General features: G+C 42.0%; 1 protein-coding gene and 1 long non-coding RNA gene across 7 annotated transcripts in view; one reads left to right on the plus strand and one right to left on the minus strand.

Moving 5' to 3' along the window:
* Nucleotides 1-17,719, minus strand: part of TSPAN4 (tetraspanin 4) — a 443,813-nt gene that overhangs the window by 103,092 nt on the left and 323,002 nt on the right. The gene's annotated exons all lie outside the window — the stretch shown is intronic.
* Nucleotides 412-17,067, plus strand: LOC119154403. Its single transcript, XR_005106451.1, has 3 exons — nucleotides 412-500; nucleotides 15,066-15,758; nucleotides 16,897-17,067. It is a non-coding gene; the product is annotated as an uncharacterized LOC119154403 (long non-coding RNA).

Genomic DNA, 17,719 nt, shown 5'->3' on the forward strand with positions numbered 1-17,719 from the left:
AATTATCTTCACCAATGATTTTAACAGAAGTCCACCAAAGATGGACGTTTACTTGTCATTATTCTTAAAATCCCTTTGTCCTGTACATGACAATCTTCACCAGAATCCTCTGTGTCACACATTTACAGAACATTGCCTGTCAAAATTACAAAGGAAGCCAATCAAAGCTGACGGCATATGTTCTAAAAAACGGCAGCATTTGTTACAAACCAAACTGGAAAGCCAAAAGGTTGTCAAGCAAATGCAAAAGGTGAAACTGCTGCTCTTCATAATGATTCACATATGATGTAAGGGAATGCTAACCCTAAACCAGGCATTTCTGGGAACTGAGAGTCATCAGCCCACAGCAGCTGGCCAGTGCTACATTGTGATAAAGCACTTCTCTACAGAGCCCCTTGCTCTGCCCAAAAGGCTGTTCGCAGATAGCTGCATAACTCAACAGAGATGTTCTGCCGACAGTCTGGCCATGCTATATAACCTGCTGGTTTGGCACTTGATGGGTGAGTGTGCTTGTGATAAAAATCCTCAGATCCCTCTTTTCTTGCTCTGCAAGTTTCTCTACTTCTAACAGTTTCAATCTGTCTAAATTTATCTGGTAGAAAACTGTTCAACGTGAAGGTCAGGAAAGCAAAGAGGTAAATCAATCTAAGCGTGAAGGATCAACACATCCACACCTTCCCGCGCGCTGCACCCTTCTTGACTTACGCTGTAACTCTAGCTTTTATAATTGAAAACAAATTACCTTACTTCTATCAAAGCTCCTTTTCTATTAATCGTTCACCTGGCTAAATTCAAGTTACTCTGCTTATACAGTAAAGAAATTATGTGTGTTATAACACCATCTCCCTGCTAAACTAACTGCTCACTGACAAAGTAGGCATCTGCCACTTGGCTGTAAGACACCTGGTTGCTTGGGATAAGCCAAAGAGGTTAAAAAATGCTGGCCACAGGTGCTTGTCTGTTCTGAAGCTTGTGTCTCAGGTCTTGCAATTATTTCCACTAGCTGACATAATTACAGTGGATGCAAAGGTTAACCCCATGCCTACTTGAAGACCTCAGTATCCCAAGACATTACATCTCCAGTAAACAACGACTCCAGTTGTGTCATTCTAATAAAATGTCTGAAGTAATTGCAGCGCGTGATGGGACAAGGCAGCAACAAACATGTGTCATCAAGACTGTTGGCAGAATACAATAATAACTAAACGAGTAAAAGGATAGAGAATGCTGCAGAATTAGAAGCAATTTCCCTTATCAGCTTTTTCTAGTAGGATTCCCTCAGGGACTTGGAGAAATTAAAAACTGTGATCGTGCTTGTGAAAAACAGAGGTAAGAACATGGATATCCCTGGCTGACATTTTCAACATCCAACCTATTGGGTTTTGGAAGGGTTCAATTCTGGATCCTTTTCTCAAGCAAGCAGGTAACAGCACAAGCTGTCTCGGTAAGGGTTTCAGAGTGTAAACAAGAAAACACAGATTTGCCAATAACAGTATTACAGCAGAGAAGGAAGCCCAGATGTATCTTGATGCTAAATGGAAAGATCGCAGGAAAGGAAAGTCTCAGACCCACTGCTCCAATAATATTTCTACTACAGTCCACAAAGAGCTCTCCAAGTCATTTTGTGAAAATGAAATACCGCTGTTGTCTTGTGGGTTGTTTGGTTTGTGGTTTTTTGGTTTTAAACAGAATGTTTATGAAATGTTTTTGAATTGTTATTGCTCATTGCGGGATGACTGCATTTTCCTGCAGAGCAGTACAAGATGTGTTTATTCAGGAGAGGCACAGGGTGCACACACTGCCATGCAGTACGGTATCACAGCAGTTACCGACCCCGGCTCCCTGGCTCTGCACTACAGACACTGGCAGTAACTTAGCTGAGGGCCATGAAGCCTGATGTAGGGCAACCGATGATGTGTAAGGGTACCACAGGATAGAAATACACCTCGCTCCTGAATCTTTCAACAGATAAGCAACAGAAAGCAGGAATTTTAGTGTTGTTGAACCCTACTTCAAGTTCACAGCTCTCATGGAGGCAATGTTGCTTCTAAGTCGGTCAGCCTTGCACCAAAAGAACTGCAATAGCAGGATTCCTCTAAAGTACAAGAAAACTAAGGGTAGAAATGCATTTTCCACACATATTCCTTATTAACCAGAAGGGATCCATGCTTAGTTCTGAAGTTTCAGAGGCACTTGCTAAATAATTAGATGAAGCTTTGTGTGATGACAGATTTCTTCAGGAGACCAGCCTGATCACTGCAACAGCAGCCCCAGGTTTTCATCACAGCATGACGATACAAGCAGGCATAACGGCAGAATATCACAAACATGACAGCACTACTCCAGATGTCCAGTGACTACAATCATCAGTGTGTTTTTATTACCTTTGTATTGACCAGCCTTTAAAAAGCTTCCCAAGAACAAATGAATGAAAATAAGGCCCATACACCACATGCAAGATTTGTATTATTGCAGTCATCTGGGGAAGGGAAAAGATAGAAAGATAAAATAGAAGGTGTAGAAATGAGAACTCAGCTCTCTTGATTCCTGCCCTGATATCTCATATACAAGGCTGTTCTGCTCTCAAATAGCTGTAGCTACAGGCTGCTTCAGCACGAAATGGCTGTCTCCATCACTCCCTTAGCTGGGTAAAGTTGTGCACAACACAAACTTAAGGGAGTAAGTTCAAGCCCTAAAATCCTTTTGCCAATGAAGATTGTGCAAGCCTAAGATAACACTGTGTTGCAGTTTTCAGCCTGCTATTAGCTGGCTGGGAGATGAATGGGAAAGAAGCTAGTTAAACTGACAGAGATGATGCCTAACATTGATTTTTCAATTGATTTCACTAAATTGTTGTCCACACAAACCCCAGTATGGACATTTCTGAATTGGTTAAAATTGACTTATAATGATTTAGTTCATGTTGACTCTTTATTTACTCAGGTTGTGGCCACAGTAGGAAAAAAAAAAAGAAAAAAGAAAAAGTGTTCTTTGAGTCAGAAAACAGCAACATGTCCTGTGAAACGTCTTAACAAGAACAAAGTTGTCCAATATATGTTTTTATCAACATCAAGGTTTAGGGATTTGTCAAAGACAAGATGTAAAGCCACGGGAATGCTCACGTAATTGCAAAAGACTCAGACTGTATTTTAAAGAAAATAACCCATTTCATCTTGAAGTTACTTCTCAGCTGAGGCAGGGATGCCAAATGTGTGCACTCACAGCTGTTTGCTTCAGTTGGTCCATTTTATTCTGTATATGCTAGATAATCAGTGCTTGTGCTGGCAGCTATCACACTCAGATGAAGGACAGGTGCTTCTTCAAATACCTTCACTTTGTTTCCAAGTGCTCAACCACCAGGAGACGCTTACGCTGACTTAATATGCAATGACTGCTTTGAACAGCAGCCACCCTGTAACACACAGAAGTCCAGTTATATCATAACATAACACCAAAGCCAACTTTACAACTCACTTCCAGAGTTAGGACAGCCGCCAGGAAAGAGCTGTTGGCTCATGTCAGGCTACACAGGAACCTCGGTGCCAACACTAGGCTCCAAACCACCCCAGCACGGGAACAGCACCTTGACTGTTCACTAGTGGAAGGTGGCTCAAGAACCGCAGGTCTACCTTTGAGTCCTACAGCAGCATAAACCGATTTCATAAGAGTTGTGGAGCACCAGGAGAGGACTGCGCACCAATATAAACTGGCTTAAGCAGAACCCCACCTTCACTGGAATCAGGGCATGTCTGGAGCCAGAACATCCGCATTCCTCATGGGAAGATTTAAAGGCAGATGGTTGTGGATCAGTGTGAGTTTATTAACTGATAGACATGCTCTGTGCTGACAATTGTATTGAAAAAGAAAAAAACCAGGCACTTGCCCTTTGACAGCAGTTAAACCTTTACAAACCTAGCTCTTGACACAGGCCCAAACATCTGAATTTGCTCATTTCTTTTTGACTTTGAAATACCCTCTATACAGATGTATTTGCCTTCATAATTGCAGATGCAAAATTAAAATCTTCTTCCCCTTCCCTGGACAATCACATTTTTCTCTTCTGCACAGTTTATAGGAGCTCACTCTTTGATATTTTTTTAATAACTTGTGTTGTGTCTGGTGCTTTGGGGAGTGCCTACGACAGAAAGCACTTTATTACTTCTCTGTTTGAGTTCACTGCAGAGGGCTCACCAGGCCCTATCACTGAAAGGGCGAATCTAGGCAGCAATTTAATCAAGCAGTGATTGAAAAATTAAAGGTAGCAGTGATTAATATGGATTTAGGACTTCTTTTGTTTGAATGGGTTTTAGCTAGAGAACATGGCAGTTGGGTGGGGAGTTTTCCCCTCTGAAACAGAAAGGAGGGTGAGAGGGGGAACACAAAGGAAACCTCTAGGCAGATCATTTGTCTCCTCTTCATATTTAAATAAAAGCCAAGGAAAGAGGTTACACAGTGTATATTATTATCCTTTGGTAAATACCCGTGTGTAATTTCAGCAATTGCAAGCACACCTCTGTGTATAAGCAACGATCCAGCTATAGAAACTTGGCTTGGACCAGCCCTAGGAGGGAAAAATTCCACCCAAGACACAAACAAACCTTGAGATTTAATCATCAGCCTGGCTTATTAAGAAATAGGGACTTTTTAGTAACTAGGAGAGCATACTCTAAACATACATGGAGAAAGGGTGTTTTACATTTAAGACAGAGGGACTAAAACCTTTGAAAGCTGATAACAAACAATGAAGGACTAACCTGCTACACAGACAAATTGAATCTGAAGGTCCAGTGTAGAAGCTGTGTTCATGTCTCTGGTTAGAGGAAAAGGGACTTACACACATATATACACACACATGTACTTATATCTCCCTTGCAGAAATTTGGGTATGCATTGACTGCTCCCTTGCACATTCTGCAACCTTTTACAACAGTGAAGGAAGTGGAACATGCCACCATGGTTTGCAGCAGATTTCAAATCAAGTCTTTACATGGTAAAATGCCTCCATCAGTCAACCTAGCTAGGGTTATAGGGATGACAGTACTTTCATCAAACCTTTTTGTATTGCCCCCATTTGCAAGTTACTACTGTTAATTTATAGAGTAAATTCATACTAAAGCTGGCTCCAAGTTACTCTAACTTCCTGTAAACACCTTTAGGCATGCACTGACTTCAACTTAAGCAGTCTACAGCACTTCGGATCATCTGAGAAATAAGTACAAGTCAAGATAACAACAGCGATGCAAAATCTGGTTCTGCTCGATTATGAATACTTAAAAAAAAAAAAAAGAAAGAAAGAAAAGTCTTAGCCAAACTGACCAAGTTGCATACGATACTGGCCTTAAGTTCTTTGCCAGCAACAAATAATTCCTGCCTAAGCATCTTCGCAAAAAAAGTCACACACCTCATCTTCCATAAAGTGTTGAAAAAATTAAAAGAAAACACAAAAAAAGCACAGGCAAACAAAGAAGCCTTGTCTGAATGAGGATTACCAGAGCTTGCACTTCAGCTAATAGACTTATTTTTCCCAAAAGACTTCTTTTTCCCTTTTCCTTTTTTCATGCTTGGCCAGAGTAGGTGATTCACATTTTCCCCAGATGTCTCTTGTCCTAGCATGCAGAAAACATCTTCATAAGAAGTTGCTTCAGCAGAAATCTAAAGCTTATATTCTAAGCACTTAGATTAACAAAAAGAAAGGTTACCTATAAAATGGCTTCAGAGAAGTATGTTTGTATGCCACTTCAGATGATTTTTGCTAACCACCACATACAATTGCCTTGTTCCCAAAGGATTCGTATAATTTAAGTATGGGGTGCCTGAAAGAGAGTGCTGGAAGTTGGATACCCAGTAATTCAATCCCACATGCCCCTGGGCACAAACATAATTGTATTATAAAGTAGCTCTGCCAAAAATGAAAACAATTAAAGCACAATACATATTTTACTGCTTACAGTTAAGAGTGGTTTCATTTTTCATGCTTATTCATACCACTAAACACAAAATAGAACAATTCAATGAACCCTGCTTGGAAATACAGTAATGAGATACTGCAACGTCATGTGTGTACCAGAGACATTAGATAGTCAGAATCAAAGCTTTGCCAGTTCTGGCAAGAAAGCTCTAATTTGTTCAGTCCTTTTTAACCATTTTGTAAAACTGTTAAATCAACATTTTTACCACTGAGCATACCTATGGATTTAAATTCTGCACGAGCCCAGACAAGGGGAAAGAACTCCGAGTGTGCTGCAGTTTCTCCTCTCTTCCGCATCTGAGTGTCCTATGAGAGAGGCTGAAGTAAAGCAAAATCTGTTTGTGCTGCTCATGGCTGAGGTTAGTCAGAACAATAACCCCAAAATACAAGACTTAAATACACAACTTCATCACATAAAGGATCCTGACAGAGACTGGGAAGACAAAGCCAAGGCAAACACAGTCACCATTTAAAGAATAAAAGGTATAAAGAACAATGTATGGTAGAGCAGCAGAGAAACGGGTATCGCAGCAATGTCCAGGATTCCTACTGAGACCTTTAGTCCAAGGAAGTCTCATAAGCCAATGTTTTTCAGAGTAGCCTCAGATTCTGTCAAGTATCAAATGCTTTCCAGTTTTGTAAATGCCAGGCACTTTAGCTGATGCCCAGGAGAGGTTCCACGTGATCAGCATCTCTTAAAGTCTTGGGAAATGTCTGCCTCCTAATGCAAGACACTTCTGAAAATGCTGAACTGTACTTCTCTGAGTGTCAGTCTCTGCAAACTGAGTATGAAAATATTCTCCCACCACAAGAAGAGTAGCATACAGCTACCTTGCTGTTTGCAAAGCTTTTGAAAGGGCAGAATAATCAACACTATATTAAAAAACCAAAATCATTACTGCTACCTACATGCCTCACAGCAGTACAGCCCACTTCCAACACCTCTAGGGACTGCCTCTTCCTAAAAGGAATGAATATTCAAAATAATGAATGGCCAAAAAAGAAACCTAAAGAGAGCAATGGAAGACACAGATCTGGTTGAAAAAGAACCACAAAGAGTTACAAGGAAATCCAAGTTCCTACTACTGCCACTACCAAAGAAGTAGCTGCCTCATTAATATGCAGTGGCAACTCGCCAACAAGTGTAGAAATTTCTTTTGCTGCTGAATCACAAAGGCTTGACGAACTTATAGGGCACTTCATTTCCTGGCAGATTGAACCAGTTACCTACAGAGTATTGCCATCACAGCTTCTAACACACAGTAACTCTGCAAGTCTACTGTCATGCACAGCAACGGACTTCACATTAAAGCAGTGCAGAGTATTATCCTTTTATTTTTCTGCAGTCAACCTTTACCCTTAATGAGATTATTTTTTTTAACCACCGCTTCCTTTTTCTCTTTCCACCTTTGCTCCGCAGGACAGCGAGCACAGGCAGCACAGATCGCCTGATACGATGCTTTCAGCGTCAGTCTTACTGTCCCATTACATGGCAGAGTTTAATGTGCACACGCTGGGTCTGTCAACCTGGCAGTGACTCCACTGCTCTTCAGCACAGCTCTGCCAAGCAGCCTGCGGGCCTGATGTGTCCTCCCTCCTTTCTCTGTGCTTTGCTCAAAACGGGTCTTCTGTTCCCCACCCCCAAATACCCTTTCTCAGCCCCCTAGGGCTCAAAGGGGGAGCCACGTTATTTGTTCTCAGCCCAGCAGTCTGCATTACTGCTTCAGTATGAAAAACTACAGCTACGGTATGGTGTAAATTGTTACTATCACTCCCTTCCTCTCATAAAGCAGCCACTGCCAATACCAGACTGCTGTGCTTCATGCATAATTCATCAGGTTCCTTAATGTGCAAAGCTCTCCTCTGCAGCTCTTTCCTCTGCACTAAAGTTATCTGTGGGAAAAAAAGCGTCTGTCCAGCCCCTGCTTGAAATATTAAGAGACACCTGAATTTTAAAGTGTCTCTTGGCTTCTTTAATTCACCATAAAAACATAAGCATCAGCAATATCCCTACAACCGCAAGGTCCAGGATGAGACAGAGCCAGAGAAGGTCACAGGGATGTAAGACTGAGCTCTGCCATAGGAAATACAGCTGTGGCCGTACTGCCTGGCACTTGATACTGTTAAAAAACAATCCTTCATAAAAGCCCTAAGCCTGAAAGCTTTTGCTGTCAAGATACACAGGGCAAAGGAGAGAGCAATGCACTCCTGGCAGCATGCTCTGTGTTTTTCCAAAGGCTCCAGCAGAAAAATGTTGTCATGCAGAGGTACTGCATGACAGTACTGTGCACGTAAAGACCCCCATGAACTTTTAACTATTTTTAGCCTTTGGTAGTCTCAGATTGCTTTTGGACACTTGCTAACCACCCATGCAGCCAACTGACAATTTCTGACTGCCTCCTTCTAACTTGCCTGTTCTACTCAAGCCAAACAGCACATGATCTTCATGCCCACCCTCACACGCAAACAGCCCTCCCATTCCCTTCAACAGCAAAAGCCTGGAGCTTCCTCCCATTCTTCATCTAACACCTCTTCCACATCTCCCCTTCAAACGCATTTCCCCCAAAATCCCTAAATATTCTGTCTCCTCCCAGTTGCTGCAGAAAATTTGAGGCTGTGGGATGACATGGATGGGACAGCTATGCTAAGCCCTATTTCACCCCTACCCCATGCCCTTAAATTTCCATCGCTCCAGGATCAGCATGTAATACGTTAAACTATTTAGCATTCTATTATTCACCATAAATGATACTGCACACATCTTACCAGCACTGCAGTTCGGGCTGCTGGCAGAAAGGCATTCCTGGCTGGGATCTATGGCCTCAGGTACGCAGGCAGACAGACCAGCTGCTAATACCAGTCTCTTTCAGCTGCTAAAAGCTAGTAGCGCCGACACCACTCTGTAAACATGAGGCTCACATACACCCATTGACACTGCCTTCACATGCCACCCTGTTGCAGAGGCAAGACCAACAGTCAAAGACAACTCCTGCTGGAGATCCATGGATCAGAAACCACTAGCAATTGAGAGAGTAAAGGTGTACACAGAGTGAAGGACTGCATAAATCACACCAGGGCTTCCATTCCTCCCTGATTCAATGAATAATGACTCAAAACTGGCGCGCTTTCAGCTGCACACACCTCCCAATGACTCTTCTCCAGTCTCTTAATCTGCCCTGGTTCAACCTGCCCCCACCCCTTCCTTTGTAATTGTAAAGCTAGGTCATTTTGGCTTACACCTAATAGGGACAGGTTTGTTGATGCCAGCTGAAGACAAGAAGCAAGGCTCTTCCAAAGCTAAGGCAGTTTCTCAGTTTCTGCCTGTTGTTAAACAGTCCTCTTCACATTTTTCCTGCAGCAAATAACTGTAAGAAATGTTCACACAACAACAGGGTGGGGAAAAAAACCCAACACCAAGATGAAAAAGTAACATGACATCTATTTCTACAGTAGTGAAACAATTACCAACTAATAAGAACCAAACAAACCAAGCAGGACGCAAACACAAGGAAACATTTTATAATAAAGCTTCCTGCTCACTGAAGTGGCAAAGAGATGCATGGCTATTTCCCTTTAGAACTGTAAAAAAAATATATATATACTTACAGCAGGCTGTAAAAGAGTTCACTGGTTTGTAAAGTTTTGGTTTTGTCCTGATACTTCTAATTCAGGCCATAGTTGCAGTTTAGTTTGATATCCAGAAGTGCACTGAATGCAAGAGCTTACTGCCTTCTCCCCTCCACAGCAATGCAACAAATTCAAGTAGGAGAGGGCAGACAGGAGCCTAATGAACAGCAAGACCTCCAACTGCTGTAACGAGCCATGATGAGACACAGCTGCTTCAAGGCAGAGAACAGCTGTGGGGTTGTGCTACTTCTGAGAGGAGTGAATTTTTGCTTTTTATCTTGCTCAAACCATACTGATAATATACATATAACATACATAACCAAGAAAGAACCTCCAGTCAAAACTCCACTTGACAAAGAGATTTCAAAAACAGTGATGTGGCAGAAGTCACCACCAGATAGACGGTACAAAGTGCCCACTGTGCCTGTTAATACAGTATATCCCCCTCAGTACCCTGTATGCAGTTACATTGTGCAATTCAGCAAAACTAACTTCCAGTGCAACAATGCAGGCACAGGAAGTCTGCTACACACTGCTACAGCATTTCAATCAGGCTAACATAGCCAGTTTTTTAGGAAACAAAGTTACCCAGAAGAAGTATGTTACTACCACAACCATGCTACTCCCCATGTCTCAGGCTTGAAGAAATCTAAGCATCATACTAGGCAGACATGACCTTTCTGCCTGGCTTCAGCAACCTCTCTTCCTTTTCCAAACAGCTAAATCTCATACCATACAAACGAGCACTGGACTTTCCCTTTTTCTGTGGTTTATTTCCATCCAGGGCTTCTTGTCCCCCTTCCACAAGGAATGGGAAGCCCAGAAACCATGTACTAAGCACCAATGGTCCTACTCACCTCTTGTAATTTTCCTAATTGCTTTTACTCCTCCCCTTCTTACATTTTTCCTTGCACAGTTCCCCTCAGTCTGTAGCTCCAGAAACCACACCTCCAGCTTTCTCCTGGCATGTTCCTCCTCTTTGGCAGTTTGCAGCCCTAGTTCTCATCAGCTAACTGGTTCCAGCTGGGGGGCTAGCAAAGCCCATCCTTGACCATTTATGGTTCACCACGCTCTCTATACTCAATAAGCCCAGCAGAGAAAACAACACTGGGATTTGGTTCATCTTATTACAAATACGAGAAAGGAAACCTTCAGAGACTTGGACCATACTTACACAGTTATAACCCATCACCAGCCTAAAGCCCACATGAAATAGTGCAGTACTCTGTTTTAAGCTGACAAGAACGGTCTAGAGCACGTGTTATGAGGAGTAGTTGAGGGAACTGGGGTTATTTAGCCTGGAGTAAAAGGAGATTCAGTGGAGACCTTAATTACTCTCTACAACTACCTGAAAGGAAGTTGTAGCAAGGTGGGTGTCGGTCACTTTTCCCAAGTAACCAACAATAAGAGAAAATAGCCTCAAGTTGAACCAGGGGAGGTTTAGATCTAATATTAGAAAAATTTCTTCACCAAAAAGGTTGTCAAGCACTGGAACAGGCTGCCCAGGGAAGTGGTTGAGTCACCATCCCTGGAGGTATCTAAAAGATGTGCAGATGTGGTATGTAGGGAGATGGCTTAGTGGTGGACTTGGCAGTGTTAGGTTAATGGTTGGACTTAATGATCTTAAGGGCTTTTTCTAACCTAAATAATTCTATGATTCTATGAAAGTCATATACCCTTGCATGAGGTGCAGCAATGTTGGAGAGGCTGGCCTGACCACACAGGCTTGGGAATGAGCAGATAGGAAGAGCCTGATCCTTTGGACCCATGGAGCTTTGCTCAGTTAGTGAGCATGAAAAGTTGATTTCTTTTGCTGCCAGCCATCCTGCACTTGAAAGATGGGGATGCCACCTAGAAACGTCTGCAGGTGAGAATGTATATTGCTTTACAGACAGACTGTCTAAGTCTGGGACTGGCTCTAGGCTGAGCATATGGTCCCCATAACATACATAAGAACCAGCTACTGCCCAGAGGAAGGAAGGTGACTTAAGCCAGAATAAGAAAGCTGCAATGCCACCGAGTGATTTTGTGCCCTGTGGAGGTAGAGTTCATTTTAGGCAATTATATCATATACTCCCTACCAACTGTTCTCCTCAATGGTGATGGGCTGCAGTCCATTCTAATAAAGACAATGAAAGTGATCTGGACACTGGTGTGATTCCAGGAATAAATTCCCACCTCCCGAAAGGCTGGAACAGTCTAGCAAAGAAGGGCATCACACAGCACATATGGCATGCCAGGAGGGGAGAGCTGGAGCCAATCTATTGCATCACCTATGGAAGAAAAAAGAAAAGGAGCACAAAAAAGGAAGAAACAGCTTGTTAGAAAGATGCAAGACAACATTTCATGTTGTTTAGGATGACCTATTGGGCAGTGTAGGTATGACGAAAGCAGTGTCTTTGTGCCCCCTCTTTTCCTTAAAAAAAGTCAAGAAACAGTAAAAAAAGTTACCTGTGTTGCAAGCCTGGTAAGTTGTTTCAAGCATAGACTGAAATAGAGATACTTGTCTGATTCTTCAGAGGTGTTACATCTCTACTGCTAATGGATGCTAAGTTACACTCATTGCACCTCTATTCAAATCAGAATTCATAAGGTCAGATAAGGTTCCAGATCTCCATAGTTCTACTGGCCTCCACCAGGCTTTAAGAAAGTTATATCAACATGCACCATGTGAGAATTTGGCTTTGCCTGAGCATATATGTGCAGGTGAAAATAAAAGGAGATGATACATTTGAAACTAGTAGATGCCCGACAGATGTATTAACTTGCTTTGCGGGGAATTGGATGACCTCCTTTTCTACTGTGTCTGATCTCCGTAATGCCAGGGGAGCAGCAAGTGTGCACAGAGATCATACTAGGCTTAGATGCAGGAGGAAATCAATACCCACACCCTGCCCTGGCCAGCCACGGGGAGCCGTGAGAGGCAACGTGTCATTCAGCAGGTGAGTGTCCGCAGGGCTCCGGAGCCAGTGCTCACCTTGGACCGGAGCTCACTTTCACCAGCTGTGATGCAATCACAGGACACCTTGCTCATATTTGCTTTCCTGAGCCATTCTGTGCCCTTACGTGGCCAGTCTTCAGAATTTAATTCTCAACATAATTCTCTTCTACTTATATATATAGGTCCCATTCCTACAGCCCTGCAATCACATGGGAAACAAGGCTTTGGATCTGAGTTTTATCTAAATTTAACCTATTCTGAAAAAGGGCCTTAGCAAGCACTACATTTTTTTCCCCCCTGATTTTCCTTTGCATTTCCAGGTTTACATAAAGGTGCCTCAGTGGAAACTTGAATTGAGTTCTCTGTTTCTAAATCCTGACTTATAAAATTCAGTGCTTCTTAATTCGTGTGCCTTTTTCCCATATGCCCCAGTCTCAGTGTTTTTCTTTACAAAACCCTGTCATAGAAAAAGAATACATTCACCCAGATCATGCTGAGTTCTCCGAGGTTGGTACTAAGTCCTAAGGGAGACTAGCTTGTTCATTTCTTTTTGCCAAGTGTAAGTTACATTAAATATGCTGGACCTGTGCAGGTTTCTGCTAAGATGCCTCTGGAAAACTGAAATTCATTTGTCTTTTAAATGGCTGGAAATATTCATAAGTATAAATCATTCCCCCTTCCTCACTCACCCCACAAACTTCATATATTATATAAACATATGGATATTAAAATTATACGTAACTTGTAAAGTAAGTGCTATCTGCCTTTGAGACATTGGGCAGGTAAATTACAGCCTCAGAGTCTAAGGAAAAGATTTGGGGACCATTTGATATATGGTGCCATGAACATCAAAAGCAGAATAAATTAAAGCTGAGGTAATTTTAAAAGTTGGATACTCTCCAATTCCTCTGCAAGAAAGTCAGATGGAACAAGGGCACTGGAACAGAGTGTCCCAGTGGGAACTGAAAGCAGAAAAGGCTTGGACACAGAATCTGCATTTAGTTTATTATTTTGTTGGTACTTAAACCGTCTATCTAACTTGGCTTTCTGCCTCCTTAAATTAAAACGGCACAATTTTACAACCTTAGTGCTTTGCCCTGTCTCTAGAGATCGCTTGTAAACATTTACACCCTTCTGAGATCTAACAGAACACAGAAACATGGGGCCTGCAGCTTTTTAAGGTGACAATGATAACAGAAAAGGAAAAAGCAGTGCTTTGGTAATACTGATCTTGCCTTTTGTTAAACTCTTAACATTTCCAAATAACTGCCAAAACTAATTGAATGTCTTTAACATATAATGTATTGGCAGTTTTATATACATCCATATGCAATCTAGTCTGTACCGGTGCTGTGTGTAGGGTGCTGAGTTGCCGTGATGCAAACAGGATGGCACTCAAGTTCCGAGAGCCCTGGCCATCAAGCAGCCCTCCCACAATGCCCACTGCAGGGCACAACTGGGCAGCACCCCTTCCAGTAGCATAGGCACTGCTGGGACCTAACTGGTCCTGGAGCACTGCACACCATTTTGAATTTCTCTGTCCTCACTTGGTCTGCTTGACACTTAACCCTGCGCACTCCAAATAGCTTTGCTGACTTTTGTGTTTTGAGTTGCAGTCCATGTGCTCAGGGGAATTACTGAGCATAAGGTCAAAGCTGTTTCGCTTTTTCCAGCATAAGTGCCTTTATCCCTTTCCACCTTGCCCTTTCGTACTTCCATGTGGCAGAAGGCAGGGATGCAGATGAGGATTAACTTGTATTTAATGTGTGAAAAGATCCAAAGCCTTCTCTTTATAGACAGTTCTGCAAAAAGACCAAAAGGCTTCTAAATGAAAAAAAGGCAGGTTTTGCTAAAGTATAGAATAGAACATTTAAATTCAAGAACCTAAAAACCCCAAAACAAACTATTGCAGAGAGAAGAGAAATGAAAACGGGTTATAACCGATACTCCCATCACCCGTGGTCTCCTTACAAATGGGTCCTTGCCCCCAAGCTTTATTCCTGTCATCAGTCACTTTCTGCAGCAAACTATGCCCACACCTTAAGAAGTCCTTAAGGAACATGGTTCTTAAGTTTTCTCTGTCCCCTGAGTGGCTGCTCTCAGCTCCATGTGGTGACACTCCCACCTCCCACATGTAATGTCTCTGAAAGTCCCCTCCCTTGCTCCTTCTCAGCTGGTGTCCAGGCAAGGTGTGATTTCCCTCCCTTGCCTGAGGGGTTGCCCTGACTCAACCAAGCCACTTACAAGAACACAGGCAAAATACTTGAGACTGAACAGGTCAACACACAGCCTGTCACAAAGCATGTTCGCCAGGCTGTTATCCTGGGAAATTAATAGGAAGTCTTGACTGCTTCTTTCAAACTGTCAAGAGTGTACTGTGCAGCCGTCAGCATTCAGGGGTCTTTTTTTGCAAATAGAAATACAACAAAAATCCAAATAAATGCAACCCGTGGGATCTGAATATGTTGCCATCCAATGTCTTTGTTTTTAATGATGTGGTATAGCCTATGACAACTTTTATTTCCCCAGTGAGCGCTGCCTGGACCTCATCACCATGACCTTCTCCATTGGTTTAATAGCTCTGCAATTTATGGCAGTAATAGATCGTGCTGCTGGCAACCAATGTGGAAACTCGTAACTATTATCTGCAGAGCATGTATGGATACAAGGAAATTACAGCCACAGTTTTAAAAGACCGAAGCAACGACAGACTGCATTTTTGAGCCCCCCTAGCAGTACTGCGGGCCTGTTTGCGATGCACAAGTTTCTTTCAGGCTTGGAAAGTCTCACTTTTTCTATGGCTCCATTATTTGGTGCCTAGAAATCAGGAGCCCAGTGCTGTGCCCTACTACCAGGTATCCTGCACCAGTGTTGCTGATAGGCTCTGCTGAATAGCTACATCCAGCACATGGAAGCCACTGCACAGAATGTGACAGCTGTAGCCAGCAGCCAGGTGTGACTTCATGGGACTCAAAATGCAACCTCACATTGAAACCTTCCTCTTCTCATGAGGCCAAGGAGCAGAGGAGTAAGTTGCCTTTCTTGTGTGCCTCAGCATGCAAGAAGCTCTACATGGGGCAATAAAGAAAGTAGAGAAGCCTTTTCTGTGGAAATGATGATGTTACTTCATTGTGATTGGTTTTGCAAGCTACATGGCACCTTTGATACAAGAAAGCACTTAAGCAGGGGCAAGGGTCTGCACAGAAGTGGTAAGAGAAACAGGTGAGAATGCTTAAATCACAGCAGTATCTTAATTCTGAATTGCCAGGGGAGGAAAAGGAGGGCTATCAAGCATAGTGCTAGGCTCGATGATACAAGGAAACCCTATTGCCTGACCAGGTGAGAAAATCTGTTGACTTTAGGTATGATATTTTCTCAGTGGTAGAGCAGTATGTAATACTCCGAGTAGGTTAGCATATATAATCCAAAACCACTTTTCTCCCCATCTGCAGGTTCAGTGAAGCTTGTAAAGGATTCCATATAAGTAATTTTAAATATTCATGCAGTGCTCATCAACCATGCATCCCAGTAAACCTACAAGGACAACCTTGGGCTTTCTAGGCAATTCCTTTACAAAAATAGTACTTTTGCATGTAAACGTTTGCCTGCGTGCTGCAATGACAGCATATGCTGCTGCTTGCAACATTAAACATTATTCAAAGGAACAACGTTCACGCTATTAACACAACAGCACACAAACTATGAAACGCCTTATCCACTCTCCTAGAGCCAAGTGGAATACAGTAGTCTGTTATCCCTTTCCCTGAAGTGTCTTGTCAAACAACATCATTTTAATACCATCTCCCCCTTCTGCTTATCACATCCAAATAATACTCTGCAACGATATTCCCTGATCCTCAACAAGACTTATTTTGTCAAGTCTGCATCTTCTGCTGAGAGCTGGAGATGCCAACATTGTCCCGCATCTCATCTCTAGTGCCTTGCTATAGAGAGAAAAGTATTTTCCTTAGGGATAGAATTACCTATTCTCAGCCTGACAGTAACAGCTATCACTGTACTGCATTGAGTAAATTACATCAACTTGAACTAGACAAGAGATGTATCTCGAAATATGAAAAAAGCACCCACCTCTTCAGCTTTTTTTTTTTTTTTTTCCAAAATCCATTTTCCCCACATCACACTGGGAACACACTGGAAGCAAACAGAAAATGACTGCAACAGGGCATCAGCTAAAAACTGTAATTTGGATCTTCTCCTTTGCATAGGACCTGCTACTAGATATTAGCTATCCAGAAGTTATTTCAACCCAAAGAGTTCAGTCTTGTATGTCTGAATTTTTTAATTTTCATTTTATCTTGATGTGTCTTAAGCATTTTGTTGCTCATTTCTTTTCCATCAGGTCTGGTCAATCTGTGGCCCAATCTGAAGCTCACTGAAGCCTGTCTCATGATATTAGAAGACCGTCACGTGATGATACGCAGTGGGAAGGAAACAGCCCATGCAATGCAATACATGGAATTATTTTACTGAACTGTCTGTCCACATACAAAATACAAAACAAAAAAATCTAGCAGCGTGTTTCATATATTTCACCTCTTCAACTATATAAAAAATAATTCTTCTCGATTTCTATTGTTAGTATCAGATAATTTGTAAGTTATTTGTAAAGATTAGATAATAAAACCACTAACATCAGAAAAACAAGTATTTAGAACAAGTATTTCAAATTGAGAGAAACCGCTACTAGCAAGAAGACTTCAGAGAGATCTGAATATCTCTTTTGGCTCTCAGGTTCTATTTTTCTACCTTTCTCAGTCTTGCATAATGAGATTTGAAGGTGCATTTGGTATTAACTGCTCTTTAAGGTCTTACCTGCAGGTGAAAATCTGCTCTTGAGACAGATATTACCGATGTTTAATTCATTGTTGAGGAAAAGGAGCCACGTGTTTTGTGAACCTCTGAAAGTATATGGATAATGCCTCTCATTTCCAATAGGTCAAGTTAAAAACAGTAAGGGTGCATGGTTTTCTGTGCATCTACAAAAATACTTTTCTTCTACAAGCACTGAAAATAATCTCCTTTCTTTCCTCACTAGCCCCATACTTGAAGAAGAATAGAGAAAAATACTAATGATCGTAATTTTAAAAAATGAATGTTTACTCATTCAACCAAAATTAATAAGTATGCTCCATACAAACAGGCACATTAACGACAAGGGCTAT

Source organism: Falco rusticolus, chromosome 10, assembly GCF_015220075.1.
Source record: "Falco rusticolus isolate bFalRus1 chromosome 10, bFalRus1.pri, whole genome shotgun sequence".
Classification (NCBI taxonomy): domain Eukaryota; kingdom Metazoa; phylum Chordata; class Aves; order Falconiformes; family Falconidae; genus Falco; species Falco rusticolus.